An 18,762-nucleotide genomic window follows, 5' to 3' on the forward strand; every position below is an offset into this window, starting at 1 on the left:
CAAGGAGCTGTGAAGCCTGAAATGCCAAATCAGTTGAGCTGAATGTAATGTAAAGTAGATGTTGCATATAGCTTGAGTGTACAAGGTCTCAAAGGTAAAAAAGAACTGAGAAAATTCCCTGCAAGGGAAAGTGAGCTGGTCAAAAAGGCCAAATTGTCAATTTAAAATTCTCCAGAAATATAGAAAACAAATGGAGGAAGATTAATGAGTGCTTTCCCTGTGTCTGCAAGGAATGGATGTCAGAAAAAGGAAGACAGAGGTACAGTCATCTTTTAGATACACCTCGAGTGTCTGGAAGTTAGTAACCTAATGTTCCTCTCTCCTTTGGGGCATTTCTTCTTTATACCCTCCAATTAGGTTGTTGCAGATAGCCATAAGATCTCTCTGCCTTCTCTTCCTAAGACTAAGAAAAGCTATATAGCTTTTTATATAGGACTAAAAAAAGCCATATAGCATATACATACATATGCACTAAGATCCACAAAGGCATTTGGGAGCTTGTTCGACTCAATCACCTAAATGTCTTTATGCATTATGGCCTGATTTCTGAACACCAGACAATCTCCTCTTTGTTTCCTAGAGAAGTAAGTTGATTTGCCCCTTCTATGGAGTAGCTTGCACCCAGTGGAGACAAAACCTTCTTTGCCTGCTTCCTTGTATTGTGAGGATAAGTTTCTAACTAATGTTAAAACTTGTTGCTCTGAGCTTGTTTGAAAAGGCATTGCGGCTATGGGGAATCTCCAGAGATGATGGAATAAAAGAGAAGAATACCTCCCTCTTCACTCAGTCTTTCGGCATGCAGGAGCTATTTTTAATATTGCAAATTAATACGTATGGGAAAACAGATCCTCTCAGCAATAGAGAGTCAGCAGCATTTCAGACTGAAAGATGCAGAGAAGAAGGGCTGGCAGCTCTAAGGGCTTTGTTGTCCCAGGCAAGCAGCAAATCTCCAGTATGGCATTACCTATACATCTTCAGCGGACAATTAGCAGGCCCTAATGTTTTGCTGCACTTGCTAGCCCCATTGATAGGGCTGGCCTTGCAAAGAAGTTATACATCAGGATTCTCAGTGACACTTTTATCTCAGAACTAGCAGTTCCTCACAGCTCAAAGCCCTGTTTATCAGATGTTGAAGGTGTGGCTGCTTTTACTTTGTTTTTTGTTTTTTTTTTTTTGCTTGGTGACTTTTAGATTTTGATCTAGGCCTGAAGTTCTTAATTTGTGTCTGCATATTTTCATAAAATATCTGATTGAGGACCAGATTCTGCTCCAATTCCTCCTATATAATACAATTCAAAAGTGTTACATGGGAATGGATTAATTTAGTTCCACATAGGGATTTTAGAGCTTCCTTATGAACTTTGGAGTCTACATAGGAAGTCATCAGGGCTACAAAATGATGGTTTTTGTCTTCCTCAGAAAGCTACTTGAGTGAAAATATGAAACTTAATTCTGCCATTATTTTCCTATTTGTTTCTAACCTTGTTTTCCACAAAAGCAAAATTGTTTTTCAAGGCGAAAACACTATTCAGAGAGTCAGACTTTTGCTTTCTGTGAAGAACTTTTCACAGTTATCCATAACTCTAGAGGTATTGAGACCACCCATTCAAGCTGCTGGGAAATTTTTATTACTCCAGTTTTCCAGAATGCACAGCTATCAAGACAGACTAAAAACTCACATATGCTCTTCAAAAAACACACCTTGCACATAGCCAGTAACATCCTTTGTAGTATCACAAAGAATTTTGTGAGCAGAAGCCAATTATATAACCCCAAAATGGGTATCTGAACTGCAAATTCACAAGCAAGGAAACCAAGACACACAAGGTTTAAGTAACTTGGTTAAGAGGAAGTTTGTGGTTAAGAAATAGACTCTAGAAATCTTTACCTGAAGTTCCTCATGCCCTAATTACTGGGCAGCACTTCTGAAGGGATTCTCTCCTGAAGCCCTGCTTCTTTACAACCACTCTCCTGGCTGTCTGCTGCAGACCATCCAGTCCCTGTCTGAGTTTGTTTGGTTAGTTTCATTGACTGTTGCAGCATCAGCAGAGGCAGTTCGGCAATTTGTTCTGCATGTAGAAGAAGGAGAGCCTCTTTTAGGAACCTGTCACATCACTTGGTAGCTGCATGTGTACCACCATAGATACAAGCACTTCTGTCCAGGAAATTTTGAGGTAAGCCACTCAACAAGCTACCTCAGAGTGGGAGCTGTGTCTAGAAAGCAGAAATGCAAAACATTCCAAAGGCTGAACTGACTTTGATAAGACATTTCCAAATGCTTTTTATATACTACAGGGTAGGAGCAATTAGCAAAGTTCAGCTGATATGCAGCAAACTCATGCCTGGCTTGTTTCAGTATCTTCAGCCCTAAAGTCCCAGCAGAGCATGATGCCCTGGGCCATTTTGAAAATTTGAACTTTTGTCTGAAGACAGGTCAGCCTGCATCTGCTTCCCCTTCAAATCTCCCCTGAAATGCAGACATCTGGACTGTTTCAAAGGCAGGGAAGGCAATTTGGCATGCAGCTCCAAATGTTCCTCAAAATCTTCCCCACAGCCCCCTAGAAAGACAGACCCCTGTGCTCATGCTGTTCTCTATGTGCTGAAATAAGTAGAATTACACCACTGTAAGGTAGAAATGAGGGGAGGAAATGGGCCCATGAGAGGCCCTTCTGGATAGCAATGGTGAAAATGAAGCCGTTAATCATCATACTGCATGGTGATGAGACACTGCTGCCAGGCTAATAAATACTCTGATCCAGCATGGTATGGATGCAAAACCAGATGTGTTCTTGTCTGCAGAGGCAGCAGAGGGATTTCAAGGTCTGCAGTGGGTCTGCTGGAGATAGAGGAATTATTAACAGTGTTAGCAATTTGAATAGTTAAATTGATGAGGGGCTCAGGGAAAATGTCAGTAAATTAGAAATCATTAGAGACATTTTGAAAAGCATTAAGTTGAGAATTTTGTTAAAGGACGTGTATACTACAAAGATGACTGAACCCTCTTAGAAATGAAAAGACATTTTGTAATAACACTTGACTGAAAGAACAAGGGCATACATATGTCTGTAAGCACACACACACACATTCACACACACTGGCAAGCTTTTAAAAGAGCGAAGTTTCAGACAAACAAAATTAGAGTAAGGATTTGAACAGGATGGGAAGTTGAAACAGAAGATTTTAATTGCTTCCTGATTTCTTGGGTCAAGTATTGAATATGCTAAAAGGAAAAGCAGAACAAGATTTTCTATTTGTTTCTCCCTCCTGCTGTTCTGTGAATGGAAGTGGTGAAGCACTGAGAAGGGGGATAGGGGATACAGGGATCTGGAGAGAGGAGGGAAAGAAAAGGCTTCTCAAGACATTCTATTCTCATGCACGCAAAGTTTGAAATATCGTAAAACTATTTTAAGAGAAATGTACTGATGTATTACAGAATCAGAGAATAGTTATGGTTGGAAAGGACCTTAAGATCATCTAGCTCCAATCCCCCTGCCAGGGGCAGGGACACCTCACACTAAACCATATCACCCAAGGCCTCGTCCAACCTGGCCTTGAACACTGCCAGGGATGGAGCATTCACAACCTCCCTGGGCAACCCATTCCAGTGCCTCACCACTCTAACAGGAAAGAATTTCCTTCTTATATCCAATCTAAACTTCCCCTGTTTAAGTTTTAATCCGTTACCCCTTGTCCTAGCACTACAGTCTCTAATGAAGAGTCCCTCCCCAGCATCCTTGTAGGCCCCCTTCAGATACTGGAAGGCTGCTAGGAGGTCTCCACGCAGCCTTGTCTTCTCCAGGCTGAACAGCCCCAACTTTCTCAGCCTGTCTTCATATGGGAAGTGCTCCAGTCCCCTGATCATCCTCGTGACCCTTCTCTGGACTTGTTCCAACAATTCCATGTCCTTTTTATGTTGAGGACACCAGAACTGCACACAATATTCCAGGTGAGGTCTCACAAGAGCAGAGTAGAGGGGCCTGCTGGTCATGCTCCTTTTGATGCAGCCCAGGATACGGTTGGCTTTCTGGGCTTCAAGCGCACACTGCCTGCTCATGTTCATTTTCTCATCAACCAACACCCCCAAGTCCTTCTCCGCAGGGCTGCTCTGAATCTCTTCTCTGCTCAGCCTGTAGCTGTGCCTGGGATTGATCCGACCCAGGTGTAGGACCTTGCACTTGGCATGGTTAAACTTCATCAGGTTGGCATCAGCCCACCTCACAAGCGTATCAAGGTCCCTCTGGATGGCATTCCTTCCCTCCAGCGTATCAACCGAACCATGTAACTTGGTGTCATTGGCAAACTTATTGAGAGTGCACTCAATCCCACTGTCCATGTCAGCGACAAAGATGTTAAACAAGACCGGTCTCAACACTGATCCCTGAGGGACACAACTCGTTACTGGTCTCCAGAATTTTATATTGTCTGAATGTCATAAATACTTCTTTTTACCATAATCTGCAGAAGTCATCCATCTCTATAACATTTTCTAACCTCTTGATTAGCACAAAGTTAATTTGGTGCTTATCAGTCCAAAGCAAGGGAAGCATGGAATTAACTTAGGGACAAATCTTCATTTCCTTCACCAACTTCCTTTTGACATGAACAGTCATTTTCTTGAATAAGAAATGAGTTTAGAATATATAAAACCTTTATGATTTCACTTGTTATGGAGTGTTTCCATGTCTCTTGTGTGTTTTATTCCTCCCTCCTACTAAACCTTGTGAATACTCCCTTAAATACAGCAGGTCCAGTTTGGCTCTGGTGTAACTCTCTGACTTACCAACTTCCTTTTAAACAGAAAATTAGAATTTGGGACTTCTGTTCTACTAATACAAATAGATTAATTAATGTTGAATATAGATATTCCTTTCCCAGTTTTATGACAAGCCACAGTAGTCCAAAGAGTACCTTCTTCTGGTTTTGAAGGCTGAACCTTTTTAGCCTACTCAAATTGCAAAATTCCCACATGGTTGTCTACATGAGTTTGTCTTTCTCTCCTGAATTGATATACAACACAGGCAGGGAGGCTGCACTTCTGTAACTGCCACATGGAGTCTTCAAGAGGCAGTCTGAAGCCACCTGAGGTGACATCAGCAGGGTTTTTCAGTGATTATCACCCTCTTTTGTTTCCCTTGGGTTTTGTGCAGCTAGTGACAGTTAGCTGTGATGAATGAATCATGTATGGGTTAAAATGAGTTGAGACATAACCTTATATCCTCCTAACAAGGTTTTCCTTCTGTAGAAATTCATTGCACATTTCTGAATCTCCTCTCTTCCCCCACACTTTTTGCTCCTTAGTGAAGTAAGTGTGTTTTAAAGGGACTTGTTCAAAGATATTTTAATAGAAATGAGTTGCTCTACATGCAGAGCTGCTGCTTGTCCCAGACTTATTTAAAACAGTAAGGACGTTGCACACTGAAAAGAAGGCTAACAATCTCCAACTTTACAATGCAAAACATACCACAATCTTTCTTGCCCCTATTGCCTTTTCTTCCCGTTTTCCCTACAAGATTGTGGATGCTCCCATACAAGAGACATTTTAAAAAGGCAGTTTTTTGAGGCCACTTGGAATTGCTTTTCTTGATACACCTGATATCCCTACAGAAATCTAATTTGCAGCATGGGGTTTTGTAATTTCATGCTAGAACAGCATAAAATGGAAGAATAACTCATCCAGAAGGAGAGGATTATATAACAGTAGTGAAGGAGAATCAGCAGAGACAGTGAAGATCCTTTGGAAAGTTGCTGGTTCTGCAGTGCCATGCACCTGCTAATTGGTTTCAAACAACAGTGAGATACATTGCCAACAAGTGGAAGAAAAGTGGAGGAGGAAAAAAGCTTCGTATTAATACAGCTCACCTAAATTCATTCAGACAAAAAGGTATATTGCAGCTGAATAAAATCCTCCTGCAATGCTCAGGCTGCATCTCATGAATATTTGCTTCCCTTCTCCTTTCCTTTTCCATAGTATTACAAAATGGGGGGGGGGAATAAAACAGAAGTATCTTTGTCACTGGTGCACTTCAGCCATTGAGAATGAAGAGGAGACATTTGGCATGGGGATGTGCACAGCCTGTTACAAGTCATGTCAAACAGGAGTTCAGTTGAGTGCTGGGAGAGGCATAACACATCACATCAAGGATCTGGTGTGAATGCGTGCCGAGTTAATGGAAACTGTGGACTCTATCCCAGAGAGAACACTCATTATCGAAGCAAATGAACTCCTGACAGACACAATAAAGAAACTTGGAAGGTTGATGAGCTGGATTGGGAAACCTCATTAATTCTTCCAACTCATGGATGCCCTAAAGGTGCCACAGGTCTCCACTGGAGAATAGGGTAGACAGTTCTATACAGCCCACTTTGCTGCTCCAAGTATTGGAGTATGTGAAGGTGGGACTCGCCTATCTTTTTTCTTTTTTTTAAAATCCAGTGTGAATTCTCCATGCTGCTGCTAATGGTATGGGGATTGTTCCTTGATTGATCTATCCACCATGATTTCCACATTTACATCCTAAATGGTTACCGTTATCTAAGAATCTTGTCTACAGTTCAGCTGGAATTGCTCTAACATGCAGTATTTTTTATCTATCAAAATGTACTTCTTATTATACCATCTGTTGAGGTGCCTTTAAAATTTCTATGTCATCTAAAAAAGGGGGTCACTTCACTGTTCATTACAGTCCTCTGAACATTCATTCATTAAATATACCAAGAGCATCAAACCTAGCATGGTCAGCTGTTTTGAAAATGATATATTTCTGCTCACTGTTTAACTCTTAACTAATTTCTAATGAGGGCATTTTACCCTAAAGCTCTTAATTTTCTTACTAAGACCTGATTATGTTACTTTTTTTTTATCACAACGTCTTGCAAGCCACAGCCAGGCAGTGGGAGCAGTTGGAAACAGCATTGGATTGTCCAGTCAGCACAATTGGGCAGGCTGGAAGCTTTCAGGACTCAGCAGTGTCATGCCAACTTATCCATGCTTTCTCCTTCCAACATGGAAACCTCTCTGGTTAATAAACTATCTTTGAGAAATGAAAACTTACAGAATCAAAGATGGCATCTTAAAGAAAAAGCAGTAGCGCTGGGTACTGAAAATCAGAATTTACTGAAAAAAAGTGAAGCTTTGAAGGATGGGACAGGCAATTGCAGGCCAGTGCAAGCTGTGTGAGGACATCAGTAGCAGACCTACAGAGAGAAGTAGATGATGCCAAGAACATAGTGAAAGATAGAGAAAACAAAATCAAACAATTAGAACTGCAGGATAAAAACCTGGATGAAATCAGTGAACAAAAGAAGGCAGAGATCATGGAAATGTCCTGCCAGATTTCTCAGTATAGGAATAATAAAATATGTCAAGAGATAGATATGTTAGACATGAATATGTTTGGAAATGAAAGCCATTTGGACTGTAGTGATAGAACAAGGGGTAATAGGTTCAAACTAGAACAGGGAAGTTCAGGTTACATATAAGGAAGAAGTTCTTTACTGTGAGGGCAGTGGCACTGGAACAGGTTGCCCAAAGAAGTGGTAAATGCTCCATCCCTGGCAGTGCTCAAGGCCAGGTTGACACAGCCTTGGGCAACACAGTCTAGTGTGAGGTGTCCCTGCCCATGGCAGGGGTGTTGGAACTAGATGGTCTTAAGGCCCTTTCCAACCCGAATCCTTCTATGATTCAGTGATTCTATGAATGCTTGCAAATCAGGCAGGAATTGAAGGAGAAACTGTATAAGCATGAGAAGCACTGAGCTCACCAGTTAAAGAACATACTAGGAGACTCTCAGAAGATCAGAGAAGTTCAGAGGAATCGTATTATGCAGGTATAAAGACAACTGGAAGAATTAGCCGGAGAAGCTGCACTTTGGCAATAGTGAATGCAAACAAACCCTGGGTGAACTCTTCCTCACTGGATAAGTCTGTGGAAGCCAAACTTCTGAAGGACTCTCTCCCATTGCTTAAAACCCAAAATATATTCTGTTACATTTGGAATATCTTAAAGCTCTTGCTATTAGTAGCAGTTTGCTTTGCACTTCTCAGTTTTATCAGGTACTATTTCATCAGTCGCATCTATTGTTTAGTTAGTATATTTTATATACTGGTGCAAATCTTGTACCCGTTCTTCACTCATAAAAATGAAGGACTGTTACAATTTTAAAAATAGCTATAACGGCTCTTCAGAGCTGTCTACATCAATTTAGTAATTTGCTCACACAGTGCTCCTCACACCACCTCACACCAGTGAGTAGGCTGGGGGTGCACAGAGAGTTGGGAGGGGGCACAGCTGGGACAGCTGACCCCAACTGACCAAAGGGATAGTCCATACAATATGATCATAGAATCATAGAACAGTTAGGGTTGGAAAGGACCTTAAGATCATCAAGTTCCACCCCCCCTGCCAGGGGCAGGGACACCTCACACTAAACCATCTCACCCAAGGCTTCATCCAACCTGGCCTTGAACACTGCCAGGGATGGAGCATTCACAACTTCCCTGGGCAACCCATTCCAGTGCCTCACCACCCTTACAGTAAAGAACTTCTTCCTTATATCCAAACTAAACTTCCCCTGTTTAAGTTTAACCCATTACCCCTTGTCCTGTCACTACAGTCCCTAATGAAGAGCCCCTCCTCAGCATCCCTATAGGCCCCCTTCAGATACTGGAAGGCTGCTATGGGGTCTCCATGCAGCCTTCCCTTCTCCAGGCTGAACAGCCCCAACTTTCTCAGCCTGTCTTCATACAGGAGGTGCTCCAGTCCCCTGATCATCCTTGTGGCCCTCCTCTGGACTTGTTCCAACAGTTCCGTGTCCTTTTTACGTTGAGGACACTAGAACTGTACACAATACTCCAAGTAGAGTCTCACAAGAGCAGAGTAGAGGGGCAGGATCACCTCCTTCGACCTGCTGGTCATGCTCCTTTTGATGCAGCCCAGGATACGGTTGGCTTTCTGGGCTGCAAGCGCACACTGAAGCCGGCTCATATTCATTTTCTCATCAACCAACACCCTCAAGTCCTTCTCTGCAGGGCTGCTCTGAATCTCTGCCCAGCCTGTAAGTGTGCCTGAGATTGCTCTGACCCAGGTGTAGGACCTTGCACTTGGCATGGTTAAACTTCATCAGGTTGGCATCAGCCCACCTCACAAGTGTGTCAAGGTCCCTCTGGATGGCATTCCTTCCCTCCAGCGTATCAACCGAACCATGTAACTTGGTGTCATCGGCAAACTTATTGAGAGTGCACTCAATCCCACTGTCCATGTCAGCGACAAAGATGTTAAACAAGACCGGTCCCAACACCGATCCCCAGGGGACACCACTCGTTACTGGTCTCCAGCTGGATATTGAGCTGTTGACCACAATTCTTTGTGTGCGGCCATCCAGCCAGTTCTTTGTCCACCGAGTGGTCCATCCATCAAATTGATGTCTCTCCAATTTAGAGACAAGGATGTCATGTGGGACAGTGTCAAATGCTTTGCACAAGTCCAGGTAGATGACATCAGCTGCTCTACCCCTGTCCACCAGTTCTGTAGCCCCATCATAGAAGGCCACCAAATTGGTCAGGCAGGAATTCCCCTTAGTGAAGCCATCATGTTATGCTCAGCATATAAAGCTGGGGAGCGGAGATTAGCATGGATTGCCATTGCTCAGGGACTGGCTGGGCATTGGTTGGTTGGTGGTAAGCAAGTATTTTCTTCACTTGTTTTTCATCACTTGTTTTTCTTGTTGTTTTTTTTGTTGTTGTTGTTGTAGGGTTCCTTGTTGTTTGTACACCCCTCCTCTGCCCTTTTTTAAAAATAATTAAACTCTGTTTATCTCAGTGCACAAGTTTTCCCACTTCCATCCTTCTCATTCTACTCCTGATCCTGTTGGGGAGAAGGGGGAGAAAGTGAGTGAGCAGCTCTGTGCTGCTGAGCTGCCTACCAGAGTTAAACCATGACACGCTGTGCATTAATACATGAGCTCATGTGGGTTTGTTTTAGAAATCAAGTAAACTTTAGGTTCTGAGTGTAGCTTTTCTCTTTTTTTTTTTTTAATTAGATTGTTAACTTTGGACCTATTTTATAATAAATAGTTGCACATAGTAAAAACCCAACAGAGAACTCACTGCCTCAGGGAAAGGAGGCAGAGTTACAGTTCATGCTAATCTGCCTGAAAGTGGGCAATACACAGTACTTGATCCTCGAATCTGCTTCTGAACTAGACTGACAGCTTCTAATTTTTTTCACCTATGGGTCACATTGCAGTTTATCTTTTCTCCAGACTTTGAGGAAGAGTGTGAAGGAATTTCAAGACGTGGAAAGGTTTAGTATGTTAGTTGAGGTTGGTTAAGAAGGGATTTCATTAGTGGACATTAATTCAGGCAGTGCGTATTTACATTTGGCTGAAACCTTTTGTTTATGCATCTAGAGACAACAGGCACAGGAACTTTTAAACTACAAATAAATATATGCATGCCATTTTGTGGATGGCAAGTTAAATCCTAAGGACCAACATGGCAGCTGGCCAACTGGTAATCATGCTGAGCCTTCAGAATTATCCCTGACATTTATGCACAAAGCAGGTAGATGAGGCTTGCCAGGCAGGAGCCAGCAAACGAAAAGTACAGTGAACAAACATGATACGGGGGAGGGGGCAGAATTTTAAACTGTGAAGGGAAAGCTGTGATTCCAGGGCATAATTTTCACTGTAGCTTGTAGCAGTGGCAGTGGAGAAAAAATCCAGACATGAAAAGCCTAGAACAACCCCTTAATCTTCTTTGTGCCTGTCCTGTGTGACAAGTCACCCTTTGAAATCAGAAGAGATAGTCTAGGAAAGGAAAATCTGAGCATAAAGAGACTGGGCAATGCTTAGAGGTAAGGAGAAGTCAGAACAAAGAAGGTTTCTACTTAAGATGCTGCACTGTGACTCAGAGGAACTAAATTTTCTTCCTGCATCTTTCCTCCTTTTCCTCTGGCAAGTTACTTTATCACTCCAAATCTTAGTTCCCCAACTGAATAATGAGGCAGTAATATTAAACAGTATGTTTCTTTTCATACATGAGAGCATTTGTTTGTTTGTTTGTTTGCTTAAAACTGGAATAATTTTACAGACTGTAGGAGGAAATGGTGCGAGAAATAGTTGAAAAAGCAAAGTAGAGGGGGCAAAAGAGAAGGAGTTGTGGCAAAGGCTGAGGGCAGGAATCTTTTACCGTGGATCAACAAGATCAGACATAACAATTTATGAACACATAAAAATAGTTTAATCAGAGAAAATGCCTAGTACAATTAGGACCCAAACTAAATAGAGACATTTAAGTACTGTTGTTATTGGATAATACTAATAATGAGAGATGAGCTGCCTGTAAGGTGTTATTTGTGTGAAGATAGCCTGAACTGTATTAGCTGGCAATTCATTGACAATTGCAGCTGTGCAAAACCAGACTGATGTTACTCAAGTCTTTTGCTCAGTACCACAGGGAAAGCTATGAGAAAAACAGATGTTCAGTGGGGTCAAAGTTAAAAAGGAAACATGTCACAAAAAAGGGTTTCAGAAATATGACCTGAGAAGAGTGACAGAAGATAATGCTGCAGTAGGGTAGACAGCTTTGTTGACCTCATTTTTCAACAGATCTCAGCTAGCTTCAGCTGCTGTCCTGTATGCATAACACACATGAAATCTGAGGCTGGCTTACATAAAGACTTCAGAGGCTTCTGTAGGAGCCAACAGCAGCATTACAGCTTGTAAATGTATTTACAGTATAATATTGTTACTTCACATAACATAAATGTGATGAATTCTGCATAGAGAGAAAACAAATCTCTGTCTTTTATAAACTGTTTTACTAGCATTATTTACACATCATACAAAAATAAGGCTTTTCTGTTAAACCAGGGATAAAGAAGCAGAATGAGGCAAAAATATCACATATGCAACACTGTCCTTTCTACAATTTGCAGTCTTTATGAATGACGTAGAGAAGGCTGAGATAATCCTATAATGTTTCTGTGTTTCTCATCTTTATTTTAGGGAAAATAACAAAACTGTGTGCTTGGTTATCATACACATAAAAAAGCAAAGTCATATTTTTAATTCACATGTTTTTCATGTTCTGAATATAGCTGTAGGGCTGAATCCCTGTTAGGGAATTCTGTACAATTACGGTCAGGTGACAACACTATGCACCTTCCATTTTTTAAGTCTTTCTCCAGTCTTTCAGAAGGTAGAAAGGAATTAAGTACACTTTCTAAATACTGGGATTATAATTTCTTCCTGTAAATTACATTATGTAGATTTCATATTACAGTAAGTGCTGAAGACCTTGGCCAAAATGACTTTATGTGCTGAACAGTCTATGCATGTTTATTGACACAGAGACCCTGCCCTTGAGCACACAGAATTGTGACAGGCAATAGGTGTGTTAATACCAACTTGTTTGGGAGTGGAGAGGTAGCGTGGTGAGATCAAATTACTTACTGAGATCATAGAGCTATGGAAACTAAGCTTAGATCTTCAGGAAGTCTAACAAGATGAGTATTACTCTTCTGTTCAAAGCAATTAGCTTGAAACACAAGACCAATACCTCATTAGAAGTCTCCCTTGTAGGGAGAAAATTAATTTTCTTCTTCACTCAGACACTTGTGTGACAGAACACTCAGGTGACACCTTATAGGGTGACACCTAATGATCAGTGGAGTCATTAAATGCTTTAAATACTCAGCCACAGATGTAGACTCATCCAGTCCAGATGTTTGAGAACTAAAGCCACAGATGAGTATCTAATTGCTTTTCCTCAGCACTGCCTCTAGTACCCTAACAATTTTGAGGTTGTTGGAAGAAACCCGAGAAAAAATTATGGCATGTGCTGCATTTTTGGAGGTGCTGCACTCCTGCAGCTCCTGTTGACTTCCCTGAGGCTGAGGTAAGGCAGCTCCGCAGAGAAGCAAAACCATTGTACCTGCTTGAACAGAACTCCAGATCCTCTTTGGGCATCACTGCTGACTTCAAAGGAGGCTGAGGATCTGACCACAAAGAAAACAGAGCCAGTACATACACCAATTGTTTCACTGCAGGCACCAAATGTATTTCTGTGCAACTTACCCTGTTCCCCATAACCTGTCACATTCAGCAAGAAAAGCTCTGGAGGAAAGATGGATATAGTAAATCAGGCTATTGTATTATTTGAAAATAATCTTCTCCACAGGGAATATAGGCTAGGGACTTTTAAGAAGATGGGACTTCAGAGCTGACAAGTGTATTTAGCGTGTCAATGTGGTAATGAAGTTAGTTCTGCACTGTTTGGAAAATAGCAAATTTCCTTGCAAGGTTTGTGATTAAACAGCTAACAGAAAATAATGATTTCCTTGCAGGCACTTAGGCACCAAATACAAAGACACAGAGGGAGAGCCAACCAGAGGAAGAACCTGCTAAATATCACTACTGAAAGCCACTATTATTGTAGAGTCCTCATATAGTCACTGTTAATTACAAAACTAGTATCTATAACATTGAAGTACCCAGTGGGAGAAAGTATGACATTTAACTCACAGAATTCCTTCTCCCTTCAATCCTTTTATACACACGCACACAAAAAGTGCTTATTTTGTAAGAAACATCAGTTGGAGAGAGATGATAGAATATTGATTTGCATGTGTATCTTCTTATTGAGAAGGAACAACAAATTAGTTAAATTACATAGGAGAAAGGAGATTTTGCTGCATATAAGTAAAGATTTCTATAATGAAATTGCATAAGCAGAAGAACAATGTTTGCTTACCTGGGGATGAAGTGGGACAGCAAGTATTTCTGCACATTACTGTGAGTGTGGGGAATTGTACCTTACCTGAGCCAGTGGGAAATGTTTGTTATGTTGAGCAGAGAGTCACATTCGTGCTACTTCTGCCTACACAAAATACTAGATAAAATGGGAAACATATGAGCAAACTGAGTATGAGATATTTGGAAGAAATCGGGGGGGGGGGGGGGGGGGGGCGGGCGCTATCCTTCTTGAAGGAACTGGTTGCTTCTTTCTGTGCCATTTTACTCTTCTTTTTCATAATTTCTCTCCTTCTATGTTAATTTATATTTTGGTGAGAGGAAATCTGGGGAGTGGACAAAACCAATTCCTTGTTTTTTTTTTTTTCTCCTTCAGATTTATTTTATTTTCTGAGAAAAATTAGATAGGAGAGGAAAGAAGATGGAGAGAGCAGAGGAAAAGAGATAAAGGGAGGGGAAAGGAGAAGAGCAAAGAAGAGAGGAGAGGAAAAAGCAAAGGGAAGAGAGGGAAAGGGCAAGGGAAAGAAGGGAAAAGGAAGGGGAAAGGGAAAGGTGAAAGGGAAAGGGAAAGAAGGGAAAAGGAAGGGGAAAGGGAAAGAAGGGTAAAGGAAGGGGAAGGGAAAGGAAAAGGGAAAGAGGGGAAAATGAAGGGGAAAGGAAAATTGAAAGGGAAGTGGAAAGGGAAAGGGAAGGGGAAAGGGAAATGGAAAGGGGAAAGAAAAGGGAAAGAGAAAGGAAATAAATGAAAAAAACCTACAACAAATGAACAGGATTCCTACAATATCTTCTCACGGACTGGCATGGAACTAGGTACAAATACTGGCAGCACAACTGAGAATGCTGCACATCCTCCTTCTGTGAGATTAGAATGTCAAATTCTAAGTTGCCTTAGTCTGTATTTTCAAATAATGACTTCTGAATTTGGTCTTTCTTAAAAACAAAGCAGCATGAATTCTCCTATTTGAAAAATAATATAGATAAAAAAGGATAATCTGATTCAATAAAAAAGATGTGAATATTTAATTTGTTAGACTTCTCTCTAGAGAATAGAGCAGCTTCTTTTTAAATACACATTGGTTTACTCACAGTTACTGTGGGTAGGTATTTTTGCCAATCAAACACAACAGGTATATATTGTGGAACAACTTCAGGAGGAGTTGAGGCAACTCAATAAAAACAAATAGGTTGCCACACTTAGGCAAGAATAATAAACTACAAAAACATAAGGTGAGGAATGCCAAGCTATGTAAGAACATCACAGAAAAAGATTTGGATATTAATATAGATCATAGGCTGAACAGGAGTAAACAATGTTACACTCCTGTAAAAAAGGCAAACCCTTATTGCAATTTATAGCCAGTGTTACCACCTACAAAACCATTAAGTAATTCTTCAGCTCTCCTTGAAGCTCTCTGTGCTACAGATGGGATGCTGTGTCCAATTCTGAATACTCAAGGATGTTATGGTCCTACTGGGAAAAAAACAGAGGAAGACAACAATTATCAGGCTTCATAAAGTATACTTATAGAGAAAAGCTAAAGGAATTGCGTTTATACTGAAATTCACTTAAACAGCTAAACTTCAGAGAAAACTAAGAGGTAAAACAATAGCTGTTTTCAAATACAGAAAATGTAGTTTCAGTGAGAGGAACAATCAGTTCTCTGTGTCTGCTGCGGACAGGACAGAAACATTTTGCTCTCACAACTGCTTATCTCTACTGAAGTGCTGTCTGGAAATTCACGTTACCCAACTATCACTAAATACAGTCTTTGCACAACTAACATTTTCCTGGTGCATTAAAAATACACCTAAGAAATACAAGTTGGGAAAAGCATGGGAGAATTGGAGAAAAGGAGAAAAATTCCTCCTTATGATTGTAGATTGCTTTCCTCTGAAGCAGCTACTGTGTTGAAACTGTTTTCAAAAAACCTTCCCCTCACCTCTGTGCTGAATGAAGCTACAGAAAAACCTGGCACAAGCTTGATCTGAAATAAGATAACTCCCATTTTGGAATGGACTGTGTGATGAAGATATAGTTATAAAATAAATAATGATTCAGCTCTAACTTTCAATTTTGTCCTTATTAAGTTGCTCAACCAGGTGTTGAAGCCAATAGAATTTGCTTTTCCTCTGCTGGAAGGCTATTTTGAGTGCAGCGTGACTGCAGAACAGCCACTTATTAGCTGCTCAGCAGTGCTCTCTGCTTTTCTGCTACAATCCCCCGCAATTGCTCAAACAACACTTTTGCCAATACTCATCTAGCTCAATCGGTAGCTATAATGCTGGAGTATGAAATTATGTGGTGGTTGCAATGGTGGGTAAGTTGCCTGCTGTTTAACGTCTCTGTTTCATGGCCTGGTATCGGCAGGGATGCAATGCTGATTTTCAGCTCCAGTTTGTATTTAATTGTTTCTCTCTTCAGTCTATCCAATCGAATTCCCTCATAGATTCCATGCAGTATTCATCCTGGCTGAAATTCCTGGGTGGTGTTACTGTGTGCTGTTACAGAGTTGCCATGTCATGATGAGGGATGTAATCTTTCTGCATCCCAACTGGACTGCGAGGATTAATTAAAGTTTGCAGTGTACTGTGAGTACCTTGCATGCTATTGAAATGGAAATTATTGTTTGTTACAGCCAGTCTGAATGCCATCTGGGATTTCCATGTTACTGTTTCAGCTCTCTTGTACATCACCAAGCTTGAGTTGGTACCATAAATGGAAGATTAGCATTGTACTCTGTTGTGTGTTCAGTGCTATGTCCAGCACCTGTATAAGACCACATACATCCCGAGAAGCTGCTCTTGGCATGCTAGGACTCCAAGGTCTTTTCTGTAGCATGAAGCCTGAAACATCCCTTTCCTTTTCCTGCACTTTCACTCCAGCATGGGCTCTATCCACAGAGCAGTGGATCCCTTTGGCCTTTTTCACTCTTACCCTTGTCTGCTATTAACTTCAAGTCAGCTTTGGGAGACTGCATAAGAAATTACCTTGAAATTGGGCTCTGCATTTTGCAAAACATGCTGTTTCTCTTTGTCATGTTAAATCCTATGAGGACACGGCGAAAAGGGCTGACCTTGCCTGAGAACCAAGCCAGGGATGTAAAGCAATGCAGAGCCATCCCACAATATACTTGTATGCTTGTAACACCTACAAAACTTAACACTGTTTTGCTAGGTGACTTCTGCAATTTCTGCAGTGTCAGGTGGATATCTGTGAACTAAAAAATTACAGCCATGATTTGTTACTCTGCTTTTATGTATCAGTTTTAGTTCAGCTAAGAGTGCATTTTAAAACACATCCCTGTGACTTCACTGTCTTTGTAAGCCACAATAAACAAACAGGGTTCAAATGACTGTGCGAACTCCCCCAGTATTATGACAGATACTCATTATTGACAGAAAAAAAATGCATAAAATGGAACCACCCAATTCACTTGTGAGCTATCCCTTGGAAAGAGATCAGCTAAGAGTTTGAAGTTCACATTCTAACTGCAGGATTCTATTATCTTACCTAAATAAACTGAGAGGCTTGAACATCCTAAAAGGGCACTATTTTTAAAGAGGTACAACTGTAGTCTTCTCACCACACTAATCACTGCTGTTTACATTTTTGTAGATCTGACAGACTTCAGTTTTAGACCCCTATGCTGAGTGCTAAATAAATACCTATCAAAACTTAGACACTATCCCACTGAGCATCACGTTCCCTCACTCTCCCCACAGCATCAGTCTCCTCAGCCTTCAAAGTGTCCCTTCTGGTTTTGGGGACAAGCACAAAATCAATTTGGCATGAATTCTGCTGTAACTGCTTTTCAGTGAGGACAGCGTCATGTGCATTTCTCTCCCTCTCCCTTCCCCCCCCCCCCCCCCATGAGACATTAGTTTCTGGTTTTATGAGGAAAAGCACAGGTGCTTTCAGATTCTGAAGGCAGACAGAATGATACTTATTTGATAATTTTCAAGCAACCACACTATGTGGATGTATATTTGTTTGTCTCTACTCATCTCCAACCTGCTGTCCAGTTTCAATCCATTTTTATTCAGGGATATTAAGCTCTTAGAAAATTCATAAAAACAAGCAACTGATTACAGAAAATAAACAGCATTAGTGACCCTTCCAGGCAAAGGTTTCAGCAAAGATAATACTCATCTGTGGCATTTGGCCTGGATAATGGGAAAACAGCATGGAGAACTCAGAAACATGTGTTCCCAGCTAGTACCTGGGAGCAAGGAAATAAGGTTATAAAAAATATGAACAGAAAGCTCCAGGAGAAATTTCAAGGAATATGTGGCTTCTGACAAATCTACAGGAAGCAAAGTTAAATAGAAAAACATAGGAGATTACCAGAGCATCAAAGCAAAAGAAAGGATGGAGAGGATATGCAAAAGGGGCAGAAGCATTTAAGAATGAACAAATGGGGCAAGGGGAAAAAGGAGAAAATTGGGATAGGGGAAATTCTGGGAGGGACAGGTAAAGAACTGGGGAGAACAGAGAAGAGGCTGGGAATCAGAATGAATGAATGATACAAGAGAAAGTGATGTCTAAATTTTTATTACAAGATAAACACAATTTATTGTCATTTTAGCTTCTTTAATTACCTTTCAACCTTTTTTTAATGATGCCCATATGTTGCAAATAACAGGGGTTTATGACTTTTGTTCTCTCACCTTTCCCATGGCTTACATTCCCACTTTAATTGCTACAGATGCTCCGCCTAATGTTTTTGCAGCAGTGGTTCCTACTCGTGGTGATGCCGCATTTAGGGAAACAAAACGACTTGTCCCTCCCGGTCGAAGGTTACTTGCTGTTCTGGTGGATGTCCACCAGATGGCAAAGCCGGCATTTTTGTGGAGTTTCCAGGACACCTTCAAATATTTTACCCTGGAGAGAGCGGGGGCTTGTTTAACAACAAATCCTTTACGGCATAGATTAAAAATAAACGATTAGGTGCCATGTGGATTTCCTGGGAATAACAATAAAACAGGAAAATAAAAAATGCAGTTAGACAAT

General features: G+C 41.0%; 1 long non-coding RNA gene across 1 annotated transcript; it reads right to left on the reverse strand.

Moving 5' to 3' along the window:
- Nucleotides 1–14,747: 14,747 nt before the first annotated feature.
- On the reverse strand, nucleotides 14,748–16,926 carry LOC133274224 (uncharacterized). The gene is made up of 2 exons (XR_009745068.1): nucleotides 16,740–16,926; nucleotides 14,748–15,219 (listed from the first exon to the last, which is right to left on the reverse strand). It is a non-coding gene; the product is annotated as an uncharacterized LOC133274224 (long non-coding RNA).
- Between the last annotated feature and the right edge of the window lie 1,836 nt (nucleotides 16,927–18,762).

The sequence above is a fragment of the Pezoporus flaviventris genome, unplaced genomic scaffold (genome assembly GCF_033815535.1).
Source record: "Pezoporus flaviventris isolate CSIRO_AGI_PZ_B2104156 unplaced genomic scaffold, CSIRO_AGI_Pfla_v1 ptg000036l, whole genome shotgun sequence".
In the NCBI taxonomy this organism is placed as follows: domain Eukaryota; kingdom Metazoa; phylum Chordata; class Aves; order Psittaciformes; family Psittacidae; genus Pezoporus; species Pezoporus flaviventris.